The sequence below is a fragment of the Sciurus vulgaris genome, assembly GCF_902686455.1.
Source record: "Sciurus vulgaris genome assembly, chromosome: 8".
Classification (NCBI taxonomy): Eukaryota; Metazoa; Chordata; class Mammalia; order Rodentia; family Sciuridae; genus Sciurus; species Sciurus vulgaris.
In genome coordinates, this window is record NC_136468.1 from 51,116,377 (window position 1) to 51,124,560 (window position 8,184).

The following is an 8,184-nucleotide window of genomic DNA, read 5'->3' on the forward strand; positions in this document are numbered from 1 at the left end:
CAACTCCTCGACTCCTGCGTGAGTCACGAGTTGGGTCCCAGCCACTGGAATAAACACCTCTTGCAGTTTGCATCAAGTGATGCCTCCTTCGGTTGATTGGGGTTGCCATCGATCCATGGGACAGAGTTGGGGTTTCCTTTATGGGGGCCTTACATTTGGGGGCTCATCTGGGATCTGACGGCCCCCCTCATCCGTGGAGTTGACCTTGGAGGTAAGAAGGGGTACCCCGAAGTTGTCTGTCTTTGTCTTGTGTTTTGTTAGTTGGTCTGGTTCTGTGAGCGCACTTTCGGTTTCGGTTTGGCAGCCGTTCGGTGACTCGTGAGAGTGGTTGGTAGACGTGCCTGGAGGGCCACAGGTTGCAGCCCTGGGGGACGCCCCAAGGGTGGAGGAGAGCCAGGGACGCCTGGTAGTTCTCCATTGGTAAGGGCGCTGATCAGGTTGAGATTGCGCCCGTCTGATTCTGTTGTGTGTTTGTGGCAGACAAGGTGGAGGAAGGGTTGGAACAATTGCGTGGTTCTCGGCCCGGGCTACTCTCGGGTGGACCCCAAAGGTTCCTTCTCCGGACTCCCCCTCCCGACAGCCCTGAAGGGTAACTTGGCAAAGTAGCTTCAGTCTCAAAAGTAATGGAAAATAAGGTCTCATAATTTTCTTTAACATCCAACCTGTCCTGATGAGATGGCTAAAATGCCCTAGGCACAAGGTTTCTGTTAAAACCTGTTAGATCCTTCCAGATCTCAGTCAAGGCTTACATTGAAATATAAATAGAAGAAGCCTAAAGGTTCAGTAGGAGACCGGTCTCAAACCCAGGGAAAGAAAAGGTAAAAAGAGTCTTTAAAACTCCAACAAAGTAAATTTTATGGTACTTTACTAAAGTAATTAATGGCCGTATCATTTTTCCAAGACTCTTGTTTTTTTTTAATTATATGTTTTTTTGAGCTCATGATTTTCTGATCAGTTCTATTTTTTATTCAACTAGAGTTTTTGAACATCTGTTACATTGCAATGGAGATTCACCTATAAAGTTACAAGGCCTTTGATTTTGTGTTATTTGTATGTTGTGCTGTCTGATGTCATGTTTTGTCTGTATCAAAACTGAGCACTCCTAAAATTAAAATTTAAAAATGGATCCAGATACTTTTAATTCACGTGATTTAAAAAGGTTCAAATTGGGTAAACTAATAAAAGTAAAATGTCTTTGAAAATAACTCACAAGTCTCTAGGTGGTCAAGCTAATAAAATATTGATGTTAATAAAGTGTCTAATATCAATTGTTTCTAGGACTTTTCTTCAACAGGAAAGAGAAAGCAAATACTGTTCAGGACACTTGTCTGATATCTTGGTTTTTACAGAATAAGTGAATTAGAGTTAACATGTATAGGATTACTCTAATGTGTTTGTAGAGACATCTGATTAATTTACAAAGTTAAAATGCTAATTGTTAAATAACATGGATTACTTTTAACTCCTTAAATTCCATGGGGTATCATACTTAAACATTATTGGTGTTTTCATAGGTTGGTAAATAAAAGGGTTTAAACTTGCTTTGTGTCATCACTAAACTAAAAACAAGGTTACTAAGAGTTATGTCCTAATAAGTGCAATTCTATATACAAAGGGTCCCAAAAGTTTCAACTGTGTTTCAATTAGAGTACTATAAACAACAGAATATTTAATCTTATTAAAATAGAGTAATTTATCTAAATTCAGAAATTTCATAAGAGTTGTTTCAGAATGTGAACAAAAAAGGGTCAACAAATAGGAAAGAGAAAATAAAAGGTTCTGGATATGGAAATATATTTAGTAAAAGGGAAAAGGAAATGTTTCTGGGTAAGAAAGTGCTTGTGTGATGAAATACATGAGGGTCTAAGTAAGTGCTAAGAAAGTCTGTGTAAGTAAAGGGCCAGTTTCAACAAGTTTGTGTGTAACTAAGTTATATGTGTGTGAGACAGCTAAAACTATTCAAGGTTTTTCCTAAGGTGAAATACTAAGGTTCTGATATAAACCAAAGTTTAATCTATATGGTAAAATGACATGGTAAAATGACAAGGATTTGAAACACTAATTTACTCTTAACTTTGTGTCTATTAAGTTTTATTCTTTAGAACAATTAGTCTTAAAAATTGGGGTGTATACAATTATGGTTAAACAACTGTTATAGAGTATTGTACTATGTTACAGAGTCTACATTTTTTCTTTAAAAACTAAATTTGGTAAGATAAAAGTGTCAAGGTAATTGTGAAATGGTCACTAGTTGTATATTAAATGTGTTCATATTTTTCAGGTACACAAGTTTTTAAAGCAAGGAATTTATTAAGCTCTGCTATTCTCCAGATTAAACTTGTCTGTAATGGTAATCTTAAACTTATAAAGAATAAATTTTATTGGGGATTTATTTCTATCATTTAATGTTCTATTATAGGACCTGCTATCAATAGGGTATGTGTAAAATTTGTTACTTTTTACACTGAGATAAAGAATTTCAAATGTAAATGTATTTCTAAACATTAGAGTCTGATTTGTTTAAAGGTTAATATTGTGAAACATGAAAGAAACATGAAAACATTTTGCCACTTAATCACACAAAAGGAAAGTTAAAAGCTCTCTCAGCCTTTCTTTGATTCATGTGTTAGATACTTTGTTAAATTGTGTTAATTATAAAGTTTATATAGACTCAGGAAACAGTATATGTAAACTACTTAATGATATTTAAGAAAGAAGCAAAGATCAACATCAGAATTAGAACACTTAAGATTTGTAAAGAGCCACGCCTTACCTGAGATAAGGCTCTGCCTCCCACCTTACTGCATGTTAGAGTGACTCCAAAATAAGTCAGACTTCAGCTTATTTAAAGTTATAGTAAAAAAATTGGTTCTTGTTGTAAAAGTACTGTGATCTCAAATAGGGGATAGAATGTGGTTCTCAATCAAAATTCAAGATAGCTATTATACAAGCTGAATATATTTTTACTCTTGCTAATTTCATTTGTAAAACTGTTGCCTGTTAATGTTTTGCAGAAGTATCTGCTTCAAGAACACACAACCTAGGTAACTTGTGATAATAAGCCATCACCTATGGAACAGATAGTGGTAACTTCCAGTACTAATACAGACTCCAGTTAGATAAAAGGGTAAATAACTGTAAAGTTATAGACATTGAAGTTAAAGCCCAGTACTCTTACTTTGGTGAGACTGACTTGCTGAATGATAAAGATCAAACTTAGAGATTGGAGTTAAATACAGAGGTCAAGAAAAGTCCATATTTGGGTCTTGCCCTCAAAGTCAGCCTGAACCCAGGGAATAAGAGAACTTCTCTAAGGAGCATTGCAACTCTGGGTCACACAACCTCCTGATCAAGGAGATTGTTGAGACTAGCGGATGAAAAATCACTAGTGCGTCTGCTGCAGAGGAGGGTCATGGAAAAAGGGCAACATCCCTTGATGCTTCCAAAGGAAGTCACCTCATCAAGAGACCCTGCCTAACTAAAGTCACTGGTGGAACTAGGAAGCCGCTCTTAAGTTCTCTATGAGTGACCCCTGAGGGAACTCAGCTGACTCTTTAACAAGACAGGAACCAGGTCAATTTGACCAGCTTGATCTTAGACACCCAGCAAAACAGTTAAAACCAAAATATAGCCATTCTTGGGCATTTAAAGGAAATAATAGTTAAATGTAACTTAAGATGTACACTTGTATTAGCCCACTAGAATAAAGACTGGAAGCTACAAATGAGAGAAAGATTCTTCAGCAAATGTGCCTGATAACTATCAAGAGAAACTGCCAGAGTTAGAAGTTTTCAGTCAGTTTAAGGCCTGCAGACCTTTCTAAGCTACACAGGTAGACTTAATCTATGTTTGCTAGTATGATTATCTATTCCTAAGTAACAGAAGTATAGAGATCTCTACTAAACACAGGTTATACCAATAAAGGGATATTTTACAAAATCAGATGACATTAAGTAGCTTAACTATATTTTCTGGGGACATCTATGACATTAAGAGTTAAATGTGTTTACATTCCTGATAACCTGGACAATGTTAAAGTCCCCAAATAAAGGCCTTGTCCTCTCCAGCCTTTGCTAGGCCTAGTTATGGGAACAATTTCTCAGTTCTTCCACCTCCTGGTGAGAGATTAACTTCTGTCATTTTCATGATACTCAGTGGCATGTTTCAGATGCTGCAACATTTACTTTGTACTAATCTCATTTCAGTACTCATGTCTTTTTGTTCTTCTATCATAGAAGCACCCACCCCCAGATGCCTTTACAACATGCTCTTCCCCAACCAGGCTTCTTCCTTGGACCCCTCGATTGACCCGATTTTTTAAAAAAAAAGGAACTCCAAACTGCTTGCCCCTTGCTGCCCCCTTTCAGCTTCGAAGCAGCCAGAACGACCGACACCCCTTTTCATTTCCTTTACAAGCAGTTAGGAGTTCCTAAAGCTAAAGGGGGGAATGAAGCCAGAATTGAGAACAGGTAGTTAGTGTAGAAATAGGAGATTGGGTCAAATCGAGGAAATGGAGGCCATAAAGTCATCTGCCTCTGGAAGTTGGAGGCTGCCCCTGGAAGAATGGAATGTCAAGGATCTCCGGAGGCCATTGATTACCAAATTTACCTGCCTTTATCAAGGACTGTTTATCAAGGACTGCAAACAAGGGGCTGCTAATTGGTGCCCCCTGGGCCCTTGCCTGCTTGAAAAGTCGATGGCATTGCCGCCTGGATTCACGCTTCACATGTCAAGCCTGCACCACCCCCTCAAGCTCCGCATCCACCGTGTTCCTGCTCCTGTTGACGCCCTCCCGCCGATAAGTAGTCCCAACCCTCATGCCCCCCAACGACTAACATGGCAGGTCCTCTCCCAGACTGGAGATATAATATGGAGCACCACCAGGGAGAAACCCCTTTGGGCTTGGTGGCCGTCCCTAACCCCAGACATCCGCGCCTTAGTAGCTGGGTTAGATAATTGGGATATCCCTACCCTGACTTCTGAGGAGGCCCATAAACATTGGCCAACATCACCCAGGCCTTTTGGGGGAACAGAATACCGCCTAGTTGAAGGGTACAACCCAGGATGTACCCACGCTCCTGTGACAATCTAAAACAGACCCCTTTCTATGTCTGCCCTGGGATGGGAGGTCACAGAATATAGCAAGGACGTGTGGAGGTACAGACCATTATTATTGCTCCGCCTGGGAGTATGAGACTACTGGCAACACTTATTGGCGCCCCACCTCCTCCTGGGATTTAATAACCGTACAGCAAAATCTTACGGCAGCCAAATGTAAAACCAAGGGTGTTGTAACCCTCTGAACATCTCCTTCACGAAGTCACCTTCATCAGGGAAAGAGTAAGTGCTGTACAGGTACTAATGCTCAGGCAACAATACCAGTCCCTCCGCCAAGGAAATAGCTTTGGAGAAGAGTATATAGAGACAGAAGTTCCATGATTAGAACTTACCAAAAAAGAAAATGGGGAAATGAAAGAATGGACATTTTTTTTTAAGCTATTTTATCTCAACTCCCTAAGGTCTCCCTCCCAGTGCTGGGAACAAAGCCCTTAAAGCTATTCCAGGAAACAGCCCCAAACAGAGAGTAAAAGAGTAATTGGAGCAAGATAGTATTCAGGCAGTTAAGACACCAGAATCTACGCCCTGTTGTAAAACATTGTGAAACATGTTGTATGTTATCAGCAAACCCAGACCCCCTTTGAAATGTCCCGGAAGTTTTGTTCCCCTTTTCCCTTTCATGTGTGACCCCTCCTGATGTGTGGTCTCTGCCTTTATAAACCTACAAGATTTTTTGCTCGGGACTCAACTCCTCGACTCCTGCGTAAGTCACGAGTTGGGTCCCAGCCGCTGGAATAAACACCTCTTGTGGTTTGCATCAAGTGACGCCTCCTGCGGTTGATTGGGGTTGCCGTCAATCCATGGGACAGAGTTGGGGTTTCCTTTTTGGGGGCCTTACAGCACCACCAAAAAAATAAAAAATAATAATAATAATTTGAATGAATTACTGGTGGTAACTATAGGCGGGCGGAGTGTGGCTGGAGGAAATAAGCCCCTGGCTGCCATACGCTGACAACTTTTCTCTGCCAATCTCTTCCACCATGATGTTCTGCCTCATCCCAGGACTATAACAATGAAATTGGCTGACCACGGACGGAAAATGTGAGACCGAAATAACTATTATCCCTCATAAGTTGTTCTTGTCAAGCATTTGGACACAACAATGAAAAGCTGACAAACATATATTGCCAAGACACATTTTGCTTCTACATATTGTAAATCCAACAAAATGTTGCCATTTTTTCATTAGTCAGTTATTTTTTATTTTTTGGGTACTGGGGAATGAATTCAGGAGCACTTGACCACTGAACCACTTCCCTAGCCTTATTTTTTTTTTTTTTTTTTTTGTATTTTATTTAGAGACAGAGTCTCACTGAGTTGATTAGTGCCTCACTTTTTCTGAGGTTGGCTTTGAACTTGCAATCACTGTAATCCCCTGGGATTACATGCATGTCTGGTGGTTATCTTTTAAAGTGATCAAAAAATATTGTAAAATTTAGTCTTGTTTGCACTATTTTTAACAGTCTTCATGTCTTTGTGTAGATCCAGATTCCTATCTGAAAATACCACTTTTGCTTAAAGAACTTTAATATTTCTTTTTTTTTTTAAATTTCTTTTATTTTTTACAGTCTACATTTTGATTCATTGTACCCAAATGGGGTATATCATTTTGTTTCTATGGTTGTATACGATGTAGAGTCATACCATTCCTTTAGTGTAGGAGTGCTGAAAATATCTTCTTTCAGTTTTCATTTGCTTGAATATTTATTTTAAAAGTGTTTTTTTCTGGGTATAAAATTCTGGTGGACAGCATTTATGTAAGTGGAAATCTTATTAAGTTTCCCAGAAATTATATGAAACCTAAAAATCTGGTATGTCCTGGTATAATGTTATAAATCATAATTTATGTATTTAAGATGTTATGTCACAGGAATAACAAAATTTCCTTGTTAAATACATTATAATGAACTCTCATCAAATCTTTAAGATTTTTAGTGGCCATTTTAAGTTTTATCGTCCACAGACCATTCTGATGTCCTGAAAGCTGTTTATGCAATTATAATTCCAAAAAGTGTTTTGTCTTCATGGAGTATTCAGTAGATTCATGGAAGGAATCTGAAAAGTGTACGTTTCTAACTTCAAGATCTTATCATTGCACTAGGTAAGAATTTCCAGAATGCTAATGAAGAAACTGGTTAGTTCATATAACTGCTAACCCAACATCAAGCAGAACAAGAATTAATAACATGGGACTGAATGGACTGTTAAGAAGAATTAATTTTTATGAACTTTTATTTGAAACATTTCTGATTCTTTAACAGACTTAGGGAAAACAATTTCTTTTTTTTCCCCTCTTATGTTATCTAGAGCTTCCAACAATTTGATAAAGCTTACCTCTGTGAAAAAAGATAAAATAATTATTTTTCACCCTATTTGCTCCCTCTAGAATTTGAAAACTATTAGTGAGTATTCTTATTGTCATGGCAATATCATTATTTGTGTAAGCTCAATAACAATTTTTCTCCCTATAACAGTACACAATTGGAAACAGTAATTATATTACCAAGACTCTGAATGAAAGTTAATGATTATGAAAGTTGGTTACTGGTTATGGATTACCTTTTCATGCAATTACTGATAATCTGTCCTGTAATACATTTTTTCATTTTTCAATTTATTTTATTTTTTCTGTTTAAATTGTTAACATTATTTTGATGGCACTTGCCACACCTTGTCTTTCATCTTCACATCATTTCTAATTCTGGAGATATAAATTGGGTTAAGATTTTAGAGAGTTTTAATTCATTTTATGCCTTTTTTTTTCAAAATTGACTCTCCAAAAGCACATTACATGTCAACTTTGTGTGTAAATATTGTGTGTGTATGTAGATATCTTGAAATTTCCTCAATAAATGAAGAGATGTCCTTTGAGATCTTGGCTCTTTGAATCACACTGCATATGCAGTGGTAACTGGTAAGCAATAAAGGTTTTTGACCAATCTTATTAAGACTTGGGTTGTCATTATGATATTTCATATGACAGCAGTTATAAAGTTGAGTGTACACAATTACCAACCATAATGATATTCATTTATATAATTCACTTTTTTAACTTGTTTATGAATA